This window comes from Panthera onca, chromosome A2, assembly GCF_046562875.1.
Source record: "Panthera onca isolate mPanOnc1 chromosome A2, mPanOnc1 haplotype 2, whole genome shotgun sequence".
Classification (NCBI taxonomy): domain Eukaryota; kingdom Metazoa; phylum Chordata; class Mammalia; order Carnivora; family Felidae; genus Panthera; species Panthera onca.
In genome coordinates, this window is record NC_138340.1 from 39,129,275 (window position 1) to 39,145,805 (window position 16,531).

General features: G+C 41.7%; 1 long non-coding RNA gene across 1 annotated transcript in view; it reads right to left on the reverse strand.

The window, feature by feature from the left end:
• Window positions 1-8,304: 8,304 nt before the first annotated feature.
• The window catches only part of LOC144615688 (uncharacterized), a 35,535-nt gene continuing 27,308 nt past the window's right edge, over window positions 8,305-16,531 (reverse strand). Inside the window, exons 3-4 of the long non-coding RNA XR_013554138.2 lie at window positions 15,075-15,204; window positions 8,305-13,286 (exon numbers count right to left, since the gene is read on the reverse strand). This is a non-coding gene — a long non-coding RNA (uncharacterized LOC144615688). The remainder of the gene's footprint in view (window positions 13,287-15,074; window positions 15,205-16,531) is intronic.

Genomic DNA, 16,531 nt, shown 5'->3' on the forward strand with positions numbered 1-16,531 from the left:
TACCTATTTTTAAATAGTTGAAGTATAATCGAGGAGAAAGAGTTTTCTTAAAACAATTAGTATAAAATTCATTTGAAATAATATGAGGGGTCGGGATGAATAGATGTTTCTAAAAGATTTAGGTTTTGTTCATTAAAATGCTGAATGTATTTAATATTCATTGCTAGCACTGAACATGGGCCTGAAGGCTAAGGTTTATATATCATGTACTTCATTAAAAAGAAGAGATTGTTATGCAAATCTGTAGTATATTCAGTAACTTTCCACAGAGAAAAAAAGAAAGCACATATAGTAAAGAGTTTTAAGATAAAAACAAGGGCTAGTTAATTACCTCTATCAACATTTATTAGCTATCCATGCAAGTAAATTTCACTTAGCAATTTGTTCTTCTCCCCCATATTTGGAGATTTATTTTTCTACTAAGGGAAAGGCCTTGGAATAATAAGGCATCTGGCCATAGGAATTTAAGGCACAAACCAGTTAACAGAGCCTCCATTTCCAAATGTAAAGGATGGCTATTTCTATGCTTTGCACACGGTAGTGCTAATAAATTTCAATACATTTTCTATAAGACCTCCAGTTATTCTCTGGGGTAGCTACTATCACAATTCCCATTTCACAGACGAGAAAAGTGTGATGCACAGAGATGGACAATATTGCACAGAATCACAACCATTTCTAAGTAGTAGAGTGGGGGGTTCAACCCAGTCAGTCCGATGCCAAATACTTCAATATTATAGCTTTGCCTCCTATTTATATGGTTTACGTAAACAGTGCCATACAAAATTTAGGTAGCCAATAACCAGAAGCAAGAAATTACCACTATGGTGTGAATTTTCCTCAAACTTATCTCAAAGCCTTCCTTTTTTTGTCTCTCTCTTTCAACTCAAGAGATCAAACTCAAGAACAAAATGTCAGATCCGGTGCAAGTCTAGATTTTTTGTTTGAGACTTTTTTCCAGAGGGATTCCCTAAACAACAGGGAAGGGTCAGAAGACGTCTTTTTTTCTTTTTTCTTTTTGTCAAGGAAACAGATGATCAACATTTCTGCTCTGCAGGTTCGTTTGTCAGAGTTCTAAGACCAGATTGGTGCCTCTGCTCATAAGGTAAGTACCCTGTCAAAAGCATCCTGCTTGCTTTTTATAGGCAGGAAGAGAAGTCATCATTTCTATCAATACATCATAGGCCCTGAGAAGTCCTTCAAAAAAGAAACCAGCCCAACTTGGTGCAACCCAGCATTTCCAAAACATTTGGTAATAGAGCACACCTTGCATGTATCAGGGATAAAATTTTAGACAAGTCTAAATCTCCCATCATGACCACATACGAGCCGTAACAAAACCCCCACTAAATTTAGAATAAGGGCCTTGAAGATGGAATGAGTCTTAGGCGAACTCATCCATCAAATACAAGGAATATTGAGACACTCAGATCCATCTAGCTTGCTTTTCAGCTGAGGAAACTGAGAATTGAAAAGATTTCATCTTATAGGAAGCAGGAGAAAGAGTTCTCTTACTTCCTGACTCAAAAATTTTCCAACTATACATGCACCTCTTTGAGGTATGGGGACCCATCCAGAAAACAGTTATAAACACATTTTCCAAAAAAAGGAGACTACTTTGTGGAGATTCTTGCCCTATATATTGAGTCCTTACAGTCACTGGTTCCACTGTCCCTAGAGTGAGAGAAGACCATCAAATTGTGCATTCGATGTTAAAGCATCCTGCGTATCTATCCACTGGTGTCATCTGTCCTTCACATGATTGGGCAGTTTGGGTTTGTTAAAGGTATACGTTACATATTATCAACATTTGGTCCGTGAATTAGCAAACAGGGTAGCATAGGCTTGGAGGTAGAGCCTCCAAGGTATATTTTTGTTTCCCCCAATATTGTTGGGAAATTACCTTTGGTGGGATAAACCCTCACTTGGAGAATCCTAAGCAGTAAACTGCTAACTCATTTGTTTACTTTTAAAATGTCTGTGAGCTGATAGATGCAATTCACCATAATGAAAGTATTTCCAAGCCCTAGCCAATGATCCATAGTAATTGTGCTTTTATGATCTTATTACACATTCTCCCCTCCACTTCCTCCTGTGTTTGTCTGTTTAATAGACCCCCATCATAATAGCTGGAGGTGGAGCAGGAGATGGGTTTACTGGGTGCTTCAAAGTGTTTTCCTTGTAGAGCCGGTGGGGCCCCAGAACCCCACCTTGACAGAGGTGCTCATTGTCTTCCTTAAAGCTGATGAAAAACCACAAATCTTATCCCAGCACAAGCTGCTTCCAATTATTCAGTAATATTTAAATTAATTAATTGCTAGTCTGATTTGTAAATTGATCTCTTAGACATTCAGTTTGTGTAAAATAGTAGATTTCAAACTTTTTCCCCCTCAGCGGAACATCCAAGTTTTGGTAAGCACACCGTCAGATAAAATTCTTCCTGACTGCCTGTCATTTCTGGTGTTTTCATATGCAGATGGGGCAGGGGTAGCTGTGAAGAGAGAGCACAGGCAATTTTATCAACTAGAGACAAACTGGGTCTGTAGGCATTGTTGAGAAAAGCCCCATGAGAACCACTCTACACCACACGCTGGTACCAGACAGTTCTTTCCAGGCTAAAAGTCTCACCACGACCATGTTCAAAGTCCTAAAGTGATTTTCTTTTCTTTTTTTTCCTTTTATTTTAAATTCCGGTATAATTGGGGCGCCTGGGTGGCTCAGTCGGTTAAGTGTCCGACTTTGGCTCAGGTCATGATCTCGCAGTTTGTGAGTTCAGGCCCTGTGTTGGGCTCTGTGCTGACAGCTCAGAGCCTGAAGCCTGCTTAGGATTCTGTGTCTCCCTCTCTCTCTCTCTGCCCCTCCTCTGCTCACACTCTGTCTCTCTCTGTCTCTCAAAAATAAACATTAAAAATAAAAAGATGTAGTATATCTATACAATGGAATACTACTTGGCGATCAAAAAGAATGAAATCTTGCCATTTGTAACAATGTGGATGGAACTGGAGTGTATTTTGCTAAGTGACATAAGTCAGTCAGGGAAAGACAGATATATGATTTCATTCATATGTAGAATTTAACAAACACAACAGATGAACCCGGGGGAGGGAAGGAAAAATAAGATAAAAACCAGAGAGGGAGGGAAACCATAAGAGTGCCTTAAATACCAAGAACGAACGGAGAGTTGCTGGAGGGGAGGTGGGTGGGGAAATGGGCTAGAGGAGTGATGGGCATTTAGGAGGACACTTGTTGGATGAGCACTGGGTGTTATATGTAAGTGATGAAGCATTGGGTTCTACTCCTGAAACCAATACTATATATTCACTAACTTTCACTTAAATAAATACATTCCAAAAAATCTGAGAGCATTTGGAGTGCACCCCCAATTACTTAGAGACAAATCTGGATCTGGGTCAGGGCTTAGGGGCTCATCCAGTAAAATGGAGATAATGATGGCTCCAGCCTCAAAGGGCTGTTATGGGAACCAAATGAAATAATGAATAAATATGATCCATCAACTGCATCATCATAAGAGCTCAATATATGTAAACTATCAATAGCCTCATACCTACGTGACAGGTAGGAAATGACAGGTGGGCAAAAACAAAAGGACTGAAAGTATTAAATGAGATCATGGACAGCGTCTAGCAGACTATATGGCATACTTTGGTACCTAGTATATGATGGTGATGATGATGAGATCGTGTTTTTTTGACTATACGTGCACCTCTTTCAGGTATGGGTACCCATCTCCAACCCCATTATAAACACATTTTCCAGTTCACGGAAATCTGGAGTAAGAAGTAAAGGAAGTTAACATATTCTAAAGGGCTTACTTACCACAGTGCCTGACATATAAGCGTTGGAAAAATGGTAGCTATTATCACTGTATGTTCTTTTATAGCATTATCTTCCTTCAAAGTAAGTCTATTTATATATTTTTTTGTTTCCCCCAATATTAGGCCTCTGGGGGGTATTTTTTGATTACCAAATGTTTGCCCCAATTATGAGCCATGATATCAAATGAGGAGCTCTTGAAGCAAAGAGTATGAAAGTACAAATCATCTGCAGTATATATTTCGAATGCTATTAATTACCTTTCCTAAACATCACAATAAATTTACTGAAAGTTTGAGCAAACTTGGGGTTTGACCACATGTTGGCAGAATTTGGGACCTGTGGTCACAACTGCTTTCCCTTCCTTCTACTGTGGCATGTCTGGTCTTGAGGCCTGCTTGTTAATCTTTTTACCCCAATTGTACTTGGAGAGTGCTGCTCTGAGGTTAGATCTGAGGGGGTCCAGTCTCAGTGCTGCCATTGACAGCCTGACCAGCCTTGGGGGAGACACTTAAGCTCTTAGAGTGTCAGTTCTTTTCTCAATAACATGGAACTAAAAATAGTAATACCTGCAGTACAGGGTTGTTAGGAGAATTAAAAGACAATGTACCTGATATAATGAAAGGACCCAATGAAACATCTGCTATTATCAAAGGAAAAGGGTACTGTGTCAATGTCAGTGTCCTGGTCCTGACAATGCATTCTGGTCATGTACGATGCTATGTTGGGGGCAGCTGGGTGGAGGGTACTCAGGAACTCTCTAAATCATTTTTGCTATCTCTTGTGAGTATAAGATTAGTTCAAAATAGTTAAAAAAAGGAAGAAAGAAAGAAAGAAAGAAAGAGAAAGGGAAGAGAAAAGAGGAGAAAAGAAAAGAAAAAAAAGGAAGGAAGGAAGGAAGGAAGGAAGGAAGGAAGGAGTGAAGAAGGAGAGATGGAAGGGAAGAAGGGAGGGAGAGAGGGAGGGAGGGAGGGAGGGAGGGAGGAAGGAAGGAAGGAAGGATGGATGGAAGGAAGAAGACAAAGAAAAATGGGGAGTCTCTTAATACAAAGTCAGCAAAGCTGACCATTATCAGGCCCAAAGTCTTCTGGCCTGAGAAGGTACCTGTCCAGCTCCAGTGGCAGGCAGGTCTCCCTTGAACTTGGGGAAAAGCACACTCAGACCACACAAACCAATGCCCTTGCTCTGACTCTGGAGCACTCCAGCTCTCTGCTGCTCTCTGCTTCTCTCTGCTTCTCACCACAGCTGGGAGAGGCTCTGGGAACCAGAGGGCCTGAGTGCCAGTCCTTGGGCAATGAAGGTTTTCATTTTAAAACAAGAGATTGGCATTCTGATTTCACGACCCAAACTGAGGAGGCCTGGTTATCCTAAGTGCCCTGCTCCTTCTCTGGAGGTGCAGACAGGTCAGGGAGACACTGGACTATTGTCACTGGGTCAAGGTGAGAGGTCACCTGTGACTCCTTTTGTGACACAGCCAGAAAACCTTCCCCCCAAAAGTACAATGTTTCCAAGCAACAAAAATGGAGGATTTTATGCTTTTCCAGTTCTGGTTTCAGTCACTCCCCGAACGGCACAATGCAGTCCTACAGAACTTTCCACAATGATAGATATATTCCATATCTGCCCAGCCCACAACAGTACAATGAGCCTCATATACCTGTAGAGCACTTGAAATGTGGCTTGTCCAACTGAGGAATACATTTTTCAATGAAATTTAAATTTCAATAGCCACAGGTAGCTAGTGACTACTCTATGGTACAGTACAGGTACAAATCAAAATTCTTCTATGCTGCTGCAAAGATTCGTCAAATGTAAGGCTGGGAAGAAACACTAAAGATGTCCCCGTATCTCTACTCATATCATTTTTGTACAAAACGTCTTGTATAACCTGAATGGTAGGAGAAAAATACTCAGCCCACAAATACCATGGGTGATCTGCTTCTATGGAAGATGTGTTGGTCAGAGAAACGTATTAACCCGTTATGATAAAAATGATAATAGCAAACATTAAAGTAATCTCTTACTAGATGTAGCAAGTAGTGCTAAGTGTTTAATATGCATTATCTTCTATACTCCTCCCAACATCCCCAAACAGTTATTATTAGAACAGCATCTAACATCTACTGAGCACATGCCGTGTGTGAGGCATGATGTTAAAGCCTTACATGCTTTGCCTCATTTAATCCTTACAACCCTGTGAGATAAAGTACTAATATTACCCCATTTATAAGTCCTGCGATTTTGTGCAAGCTTCCTAACCTCAGAAAAATAGAAATACATAATGTATACATAGAAGTATATAAAATAATAATAAAAATAATTTAAAATAAAAAATAATAATTTTTTAAAATTAAAAATAATTAACAAATAATAATAATTAAAAAATAATAACAAATTAAGTGCCTGTGTGGCCAACAGCCAGCTTCAACATCTGAACACTGCCAGTGCTCCTGCAGTCCTTGGAGTGCTTCCCCAAATACGTATCCTGATTTTTCGTTTGCTAACTACTTCCTAAGTTTGTGCTTTGTAGTTCTGCTGACTACATACAGCTCCCTAAATAAACGTGGATTCTTCTTTGAACTCCATTCCACATGCATCTCTGAGCTCTTAGTCTTCTCCAGGTTCTGCAGAACTTGATTTTCTGAATTCCTCAGGAATCTTTCATTTGCAAGTAATAAAATCCAGTGCAAACTGGCTTAGGCAAAGAAAGAATTTACGCAGTCTAGAAAGAGGACTGGTCATGAGTTCAGGCTGGTCTTCAATCGTGTTTTGGGTTGGGTTGGTCTCCTCTGCCAGGGTCTCTTGAATGACCTACCCCAGCAGATCCTGGATGATACTCTCACTGTTTCCCATTTAGCAAAAATGGGGCTCTCTACCTGCCTCCTGCACCAGGCATCCTAGCAGGAATCTCAGGACTGAGTTTCAGAGGACCATTCTGGGTTAGGCACTCATCTCTGAGCCAATCACCACAGCCACAGGGATGGAATGTGCTGTTGGACATGATTGTGACTTGGGGGTATGATGCTGATACACATATGAGGGTAGCCCCACAAGACCTCTTCTATTTAAGGTGAGAGGGGATGGTTTGCCTAAGGAAAATGAGGTACTGTTCACAAACAAGAGAGGGTTGGGGTACCTGGTGGACCCAGATAGTTAAGGGACTGACTCTTGATTTCGGTTCGGGTACGATCTCACAGTTCATGAGATCGAGCCCTGAATCGGGCTCTGTGCTGACAGTGCAGAGCCTGCTTGGGATTCTCTCTCTCTCTCCTGCTTGCACTCTCTCTCTCTTTCTCTCTCAAAGTAAATAAGTAAACTTAAAAAAAAAAAAAAAAGATGGTGGACATGGATAGGTAAAGGCAAGACATGTGTGCCCCACTTCTAAGCAAAGAGGGAAACTGACATACCTCAGTTGCTGATGCTCCAGGCACCCCCTCCCAAGACACAAGAAATAACCTAACTGCTCCTGTGTACGGCTGACTTCCTTAACCTCTCAGGATGTTTTAAAAATTATTCTATTCCAAAAGGAAAACATTACTGAGGACTTTATCTTTGGGTTTTCATTTTTATATACAATACTCGTTGACTCTAAAAATGTACTTTATTTGTTTAAATCGGATAGTTATGTCTCTAACTTCCTACTGATGACTACATATTCTCTCTCTCTACCAGAGTGAGGTAAATGAAAAAGAAATTAGTGGGTGTTATTTCAGAGATGTATGGCACAGAGATCAGCAGAAAAAGCCAGAAACAAACAAAAAAGCAACCCATGATTACTCATAATAAAGATTACCGCCAAACAATGAGACTTTATGGGGCTAAAATTATGAAATATTTATAGACCAGTTCATTTTGTTTGCCACTGAAAACTAGTTTTCATTTTTCACATTTCTCTCCCTACTTCTGTTAGAAGCCATGGAAACAGCCCTCTCTTTTTCTCCCCTATGCAAATTGATTCACCTCAGCATGTACTGACCTTTTTCCTTGGCGTATTCTGTTTTTGACTGTGGCCATGTCAGTTGTAAAAAGCAGTGAAGAACCTGATAATGAATGCTTTCACAAGATAACAGTGTGAAAACCTGACCTTGAATCAATGAGAGCACAAGTGCTTTGTCGAATTAAAAAGAAAAATAGTCATATATATCAATGACTATTTTTCTTCCTTAAAATAATGATAGTCCTCAACAAGACTTTCGGAAGGAAAAACAGTATGTCTCATTCTATAGACCTATTTTCCCCAAATTGGCATGTCAATCACATTTTTGTAAACCGAATCATCATTTAAGGTCCAGGGTAACCCCAGAAATATTTTCAGTGAATCATGGAATAATCTTAATTCTAAAGGGAAAAAATACTTGTGAGTTGTCTTACATAAGTTCTTCCATTTAGAGATTTGGAAACTGAGGTACATGGTGAAAAATGACTTAACGGAAGGCATGCTTAAAGAGTTTCTTCTGTGATTTGTATTACTATTCTTTTTTTTTTTTTTTTTTTTTTGCTAAATGCAGATTCTGTTTTCAATGTTTACTTAAAAGAAGGTAGGCCTAAAGGATCAAAAGATTGCTTTCTTCACAAAGCAAGATTGCTTTCCTGTAGTTTAAATATAATTTATCATTAATTGTAAAGTTTGTAGATAAAACTACGTAGCTATTGAAACTAAATAGCTATTTGAAAGAAAAAAGCTTTCAACTGGGTGTGACTTTGCCTCTCCCTCTTCCCCACCAGAGGACATTCTGTAATGCCTGGAGACTTTTTTGTTTGTCAACAACTAGGGTGAGGGGGTGCTACCAGCCACCAGAGGGTAGAAGCCAGGCACGCTGGTAAACATCCTATAAGGATTCCTTTCCTACAGAAAGGAATGATCTGGCCCGAAACGTTAATTGTGCTGATGCTGGGAAAGCCCCGGTTCAATGAACCCATTACTGCAGGTGAAGATTCCCACAAAGATAATATATCACCTTATTGTACTTACTCTGCTGATAACCGCTATATTAAAGTGTCATAATAATGCTATATCCAGCTGTAGAGAAGTTAGTGTCAGAAGTCTTCCAACCTATTTCTGTATTTACCTCTGCTTCTTCCTTCCTGCGAAATTGATCTTCTCTAGAAGGTCAACCCCTCCTCCAAGGCTTGGAAGCTACTTAAGAATAAATCTGGCTGTGGGGTGCATGGGTAGCTCAGTCGGTTAAGTATCAGACTCTTGATTTCCACTCAGGTTGTGATCTCACAGTCATGAGAGAGCCCCAAGTCAGCTCTTCCCTGGGTTGGGGGTGCAGCCAACTTATGATTTTCTCTCTCCCTTTTCCCCCTCCCCCTTCCCCTGCCAGAGCAAATGCACACGTGCTCTCTCTCTCTGTCAACAACAACAACAACCCAAAAAGAATATATATATACACACACACACGTGTGTGTGTGTGTGTGTGTGTGTGTGTGTGTGTGTGTGTGTATGAATAAATTCGGCTGCACGTAACAGAAAAATCTGATTTCCTCTGGCTTCAACAAACAGGAGTTTTGTTTTCCGCACAAAAAAGAAGTCTGAAGGTGACTATCCAGGATGGTACACTGGCTCCATGATGCCACCAGAGACAAGGGATGGTTCTACCCTTCTACCCAGCCATTCTTAGAACTTTGGTCCTCATATATATCCCCTCAGGGTGGTCAGATGGCAGTTCCATTGAAAGCCATGGGGGAGAGGAGAGAAGAGCAAAGGGTAAAGGATGCCTGCGGGTTGACAATGTCCACCTCTGGCGACCATTCCAACTAGATACTCACCGGTTAGTCTCTAAAAATCACACTCTGTTCATTGCCCACGTGCACTCATCACATACAATAATGACATAGTTACCTGTTTTCTTGTCGTGGCTCCCTTGGGCCAACACAGTAGATGACAAACTCTGTAAGGAGTAGGTGGTAGCCTGGTCCATGCTCTGCCCAGCTGCCCTCCCATCCTTCTTCTGGTTCTGTGCTCCCCTCCCTTAGCTGCCTTAAACCTTTGCTGCTAACAGTAGAGCCTGGGTCAGGATTAGTCAAGGCTTTCCTCTGTGCAGGGAGACAGAAAAGCCTGAGTGTTTCCATCCTGGGGGCTGAGCGGGGGTGGTGGGGAGACGCGGTGGATGGGGGGGGTGGCCTGTAGCCAGTGAGTGCTAACACAGGACTAGGAAAGCCTACTCCCTCGTCTTGAGTAGGACACAACTTGGAGGTGTAGTTACCCTCCAGAGCTCCCTGCGGGAACTGCCGAAGCCTGGAGTTTTGCCTGAGAGCACCACCTGGCTTGCCTTCTTCCTTTAGTAGTTCTATCCTCCTGCCCCCCCAACCCCACCCTCTGCTTTACGAGGGTCTCCCGGGAACACTGCATTAAGAAATCATTTTCACAAGAATCTTTAGTCTGCTTCTGGGGGACAAATCATGTTGCTTTGATTCACCAGCGCCTAGCACAGAGCCTGACACATAGTGAGTGCTTGAGAGCCTCGGCAAGACTGCTTTAAAAAGCAAACAAAACAACATTAAACTTGACCAAATAACCAATTCTAGCGAAAAGAAACATTCGAATTCAGTCAAGTTCATATGATTCAGTAACAGTTACTAATTCTCTATATAAGTTTGATTCAGTTTAGTGGAACTCAAATTCAAGGTAACCTAGTCAAAGTTGGATATTAAATTTTCATTAAAATTTGAGGTGATGGATCAATATAATATGAGCAGGACTAAGATTTTAAAATGTGTCTCAGGGCACCTGGGTGGCTCAGTCAGTTAAGTGTCCAACTTTTGATCTCAGCTCAGGTCATGATCTCAGGGTTGTGAGTTCAAGCCCTGTGTTGGGTTCTGCACTGGATGTAAAGCCTATTAACATTTTTTTTTCTTTTTAATGTGTCTCATTTTTTTTAATGTTTATTTCTTTTTGAAGGAGAGACAGAGCATGAGCAGGGAAGGGCAGACAGAGAGGGAGACACAGAATCTGAAGCAGCCTCCAGGCTCTGAGATGTCAGCACAGAGCCCAACGTGGGGCTCAAACTCATGAACTGTGAGATTATGACCTGAGCCAAAGTTGGAGGTTCAACCGACTGAGCCACCCAGGTGCCCCTTTAATGTGCCTCATTCTTTAATTAGCTTTAGGTTCCCACTGAGAAGCCCAGGAGTCTCACCCTACTAGATGTCACAAAACCCTCTTTTTGGTAAGCAGGCTGGCTACAATGGCATCCCAGAAGCAAAGCTACAGGTAACATTAAATAAAGTTGCTCCAATGAGTGGAGGTCTGGGAAGAAGGATGAATTCTTAAGGGGAGTTTAAATCTGTGCAGAGCTCTCCTGGGGCCTCAGCCCTCACAGTTTCTGTTTGCTGCACTCTTTCTAGCCTGCTGACTGCCCTTCATGGTCCTGGGTGCTCTCTCGCGGTGAGTCCACTGCAGGTCATGGTGCCTGACCCCCGGAGCAAGGCCTTTTCCAAGACACGCAGAACCCTCTCTGGGAAAACAGAGGTTTGAAAGAAGGGAGTCTGGGATTGGCTGAGTACTGTGACCGAGTTTCAGTTAACATCTTACTTCACATTTACAGTACTTCACTTAGAGCCAAACATTTTCCTGTCCCAACTTACTCTTGGCGTTGGAGTTAGATTCCCTGAATTCAAATCCCAACTCTGTCACATTCAAGCTCTGTGATATGGTGCACCTCATTCTCTCTCCCTGGGCTGCAGTTTCCTAAGTACAGAATGCAGGGGACATGAGAGAATGAGGTCTTGGTCTTTTGTGACTGTTACTATATTCCTAGTGACTAGACAGTGCCTGAAATATGGGATGTACTCATTAAGTATTGCCTTATTAACGAATGATGTGTTTGTGAAGATTGAAGGAAATCAGTGAGTACGAAGGACTTTGCATAGTGTCTGGCACAAAGCAGTCTCTCAATAAATATTAGCTATCCACATGTAAAATAGACATATAAATATATACTTTATTTTTTATACCTGGTCACATAGCTTCTAGGCTTAATGCAATGTTCTCTAATCCATTCTTTTCATTAACAGAGGTATCTCCCTACTTCCTGACAGCAACAGTACATGTAGTAAACACTGCTGATTGCCCAATCAGCCTCCATTCACCCCTTTCTTTCTTCTTAACAGAACCTAGCTCCTGAGCAAGTATTCAACATTCCACATGTCTCATGACTCGGGAGAATGTAATCCAAGACTAAGCTCTAGAGTGGATGTTAAGCAGTCTGAGCCAATCACATGGCATCCTTTCCCCCTTGCCCCACTTCTGCGATTCTGATTGGTCACATAATTAATGCCGGTCCAATAAGAATGAGGGAAATATTTCCATTTCACACTTGGAGTGTGGTTTTTCCCTCTCCCATCAGGGGGTCAACTGAGAACAAAGAAGCAGGTGGATCTAACTGCCACTGACGTGTCACAATCACCTGGAGCTCCAGAATTATGTTTCACTCATCATGAGAAAATGGAATAGAGAGATGGAGAGGGCAAGGCAATTGATAGTATCTTTGATGGTTCCACTCTTTCCAGGTATGTCTTGTTTGTCATTTAGGATGGGCTTTTCAGCACCTTGCAACAAGAAGCATTCTACCTAATGGGTTGCAAAATTATTTAGGAGGTGATACTAAAAATGCCTTCTTCAAATAATAATAGTAATGATCGCCAATGCTTACTCATCACTGTGTCAAACCCTGTGCCAAACTCTTTGGCTATTTTACTTATTTATGCTTCCAAACAATCATTATGAGGTAGAGATTGTTATTAAGCTCATTTTCAGATAAGGAAATCTTTGTCCAGCTGTATGTCAAAGACACACACACATGCACACACGCACACACACACACACACACACACACACACACACACACAACAGGTTAGTGAGGGAGGTGGAGTTTAAACACTGGCAATCTGGCTCTAGAGCCAAACTTATACCTAGTCCTACACCTAACCAGTGAACTATACAGTGTTTAATGTGATGAAGGTTCCCAGTGACACACATATACACCACCACCACAACAAAAATAAGAATGGAGTGTGCTTCGCTTAAAAAAAAAAAGTATACCAAGTCTTTCTCAGGAAATAATTGAACACTAGCTCAATTTTTTTGCTGGTGTATCTTTTTTTTTTCATAAAATGTATCCCTTTTTGAAAACACATATTCATCCATTCAGTCATTCATTAAATATTTATTGGGTTCTTATGTGTCAGCCTTTGTACCAGGTGCTACAGGTACAAAAGTGAATAACTTCCTGTCTAGCAGGAAAGACCAGCAAATGGCAATCACCATGCTGGGTGAGGAGCACTTCCACGGGGCGGGAGGTGGGGGTGGGCGGGAAATAATGTCTACACCACGGGAACATCAAAACATGGTACCTTAACCAGCTGGTGCAACAGTAGTGTCAAGGAATGCTTTCCACGTGAGACAGAAGACTTCTCTATGGGAGGCAGGAGAGCATCTGTACAGAGGCCTGCAGGGGGAAAGAGAATATGGCATATTCATCATGCTGCTGAGTGTGGGGATTCTGTGTGGGGTCTGGGCAAGTAGGGACTGGGCAAGAGAGAGGGGAAAGCAGACTCGAGAGTCAGGGAGATAAGCAGTGGCCAGGAAGTTTGGTCTTTGTCTAACCCAGGTCCTCTAGAAAGTGGACTACAAGGCAGAAATGAAAGCACTGACACTTAATGTGGGGGATGCAAGGCCAGGGCAGTGAGGAAAGTTATAAAGGGAAGGAAGGCAAATGCAGAAGCAAAGCAACATGAGGGAACTATAACACATGGCCTTGGTGGCCACCATGTTACAATGAGCCAAAAGGAGGCACAGCAAGTAACTAACTCAGCAGGTGAATCTGCATGGGACAAGGGACTTTGCTTGAAAGATTATAAGAAGAAACCTCTCCTTGTAGTCCACAAAAGTAGCAAGAAGGGGAAAGTTCTCTGTCCAGCTCCCTTCCATATCCTATTTTCCTTTGTTTAAGGAATATCTATTCGAAGTTAACTTCTCCATCTTTCTGGTTATGTCACCTGGCACAGCCCAAGAAGTCAGACGTCACGCTCCATTGTGTGGCATTTCATGCGATTTTGGAAGTGGAGGTTGGTGTGTGACACTGGAAGGCCATGCAGGCCCACCACTTCAACTTGGACCCCAGACAGCAGAGCTGAGCTCCTTCATAAAGGAAAAAGGTAAAAGAATCTACGAAGGTGGGGAGGTTTGTGTGCAACACAGTCTTTCCCCTGAAAGAAGCTCTGAAGGGCTTCAAGCCTAAGGAAGCCACAATCAGGTTAGAGATTAGAAAGCTCATCCAGGCTGTAGTGTGAAGGGGGGATTTGAAAGGGCAGATCCAAGAGTATGCAGACCACACTAGAGTCTGGTCTAAGGTGGATGGACTTGTCCAAAACCAAAGCAGTCAAGTTGACTGTACTTTGTAACTAAGTGGATATGGAGGGTGAGGGAGAGAGGTGGCACCCAGCTGTTTGGCTTGGGCAGCTAAGGATTAGAGTGTGGTGCCATTTCCCGAGATGGGGAATGGATAGAAAGGAACAGGCTGGAGGTGGGGCAGGGTAGGGAGGAAGTAAAGATTGTGAATTCAGTTTTGAACATATTGAAGTTGAGCAATGTGAGACACATCCAAGTAGATGTGTTTTAAGGCTGTCGGTGACACAAGTCTGGTGTTTGGGAGCAATAGCTCAGCAGGAGACACAGATTTTTGATCAGTGGAGGTGGGTAATGAAGCAGGTGCGGGGGTGCATGAGATGTGTCAAGGAGAACATGTCAGAGAAGGAAGAAAAGAGGTTCGAGGGCCCAGCTTTCTTAGGCTCCACAATGCTACTGTATAATGACTGGGCAGCAAGACCAAGAGGAGACTCCAAAGGAAGCCAAGAATGACCAGAGATGTCCCTGGGGCAGGAAAGCTCTCCAAGGACATGGGGAACAATGTCAGCTGCTGCAGAGGAGTCAAGTCAGAAAAAGAGTGAGAAGTGTTCAATGGATTTAGAAATGAGCAGGTGATTGGTATCCTTGTTGTGAGCAGGGCCAATGGAGTGGGTTGGATTTGGGGTATGTAGAAGCAAAATGGGGAGAAAATACTGATCTCTCGTGCAGAGCTTACTTACAATTCAGAATAGTCACTGTGATTAGTGATGATGCAAAGGTCAAGAGATTGCAGGGCAAAAGAGAGTTCCAGTGGATTTTAGCTCCATACCCTATTCTGTTTCTTCACAGCACCTTTCACAATGTGAAGCAGTATTACTTATGTGCTTACTTGTTGTCTTGTCCTCTAGAATGGAAGCACCATGAAGTCTGAAATTTTGTCTTGTTCACTCCTGCATCCCCAGTGCGTGGCACAAAGTAGCCATTTAATAAATATTTGTTGAATAAAGGATTGGCTGAATCTGATGAAAATAGGTAAAGGAAAAAAATAAACACAATGAGTTTAATTATATGGACATAATGTTCAGATTCTTTATGAGGAATTATAGATGCGCATTAAAATCAGGAAAAGCAAGTTGTGAGGATGCCTGTAAGACATCTCCTGGGGTTGGCCTCCCAGACTTTACTCATAATGTAAGTGGACATCAACAATACTCAAAGACTGTGATGTACTTCCAGAAGACTTCTAATCTACAACTCTCCTATAGACTTTTATTTATTTTAATTTTTTTAATGTTTATTTATTTTTGAGACAGAGAGAGACAGAGCATGAGCAGGGGAGGGGCAGAGAAAGAGGGAGACACAGAACCCTAAGCAGGCTCCACGCTCTGAGCTGTCAACATATAGCCCAACGTGGGGCTCGAACTCATCAACTGCGAGATCATGACCTGAGCTCGCCCAACCGACTGAGCCACCCAGGCTCTCCTCTCCTATAGACTTTCATGAAGAAGTGTTACTAGCAATTAGATTCTAAACTGCAAAGTAACTATCTAAGGGACTAAATAACATTAAATAAATAAATAAATAAATAAATAAACAGATAGATAGATAGATAGATATGTATATTTGTGCGTGTGTGTGTGTATTTCCTTTACTCAACTAAAAGACAGAAGTTATGTACTCGAATTTTGAAGCTTGCATATTCACAATCTTGTATTCCTAGTAAAGGCAACATCATACATAGTATACAACAACGATGTCAAAGACCTACTTTACTGTATTGCAGGATGAAAGACCTACTCCCTATGGAATCAATTTTAGCGGAAGTAAACACTGAAATGGCAATTCCAAGAAGAATGCTGTCCTTGGCATAATTTCCTTTTTATCTCTACTTTCTATAGCTTCTATATGGTCCCATGTTTTAGCCACAATCAATTAATTATGTGCTCTTAAGTATTTAATAACTTTACCAGGCCCAATTCTGTTAGTGACTCACTATGGTAGATGTGTGTTCCATTTAGATTGTGAATTCTGGTCTCCAAACCTTGTGATTTCAGTGATAAGAATGAAATGTGGAGATATGGAAAGAGAATGTCTTCTCAATTTAAGGAGCATTGTTCTTCATGACTGTAGTAGAAATTAAGAAGGAAAGAGTACCACTTAAAGTATGTTACCAGTGTAAGGAGAAGAGCAAAACTCATAAAACCAGTGTGCTTTGGGGAAATTCATTGGTCTTTGAATGGATTTCACAAGTCCAGGGGTGAAACAGTCAGAGTAATATCCCAGATTGCCCTAGCTGGCTAATTAGTCAGTTTAGGGTAAATTAGGCTGGAGGAACATATATACCTT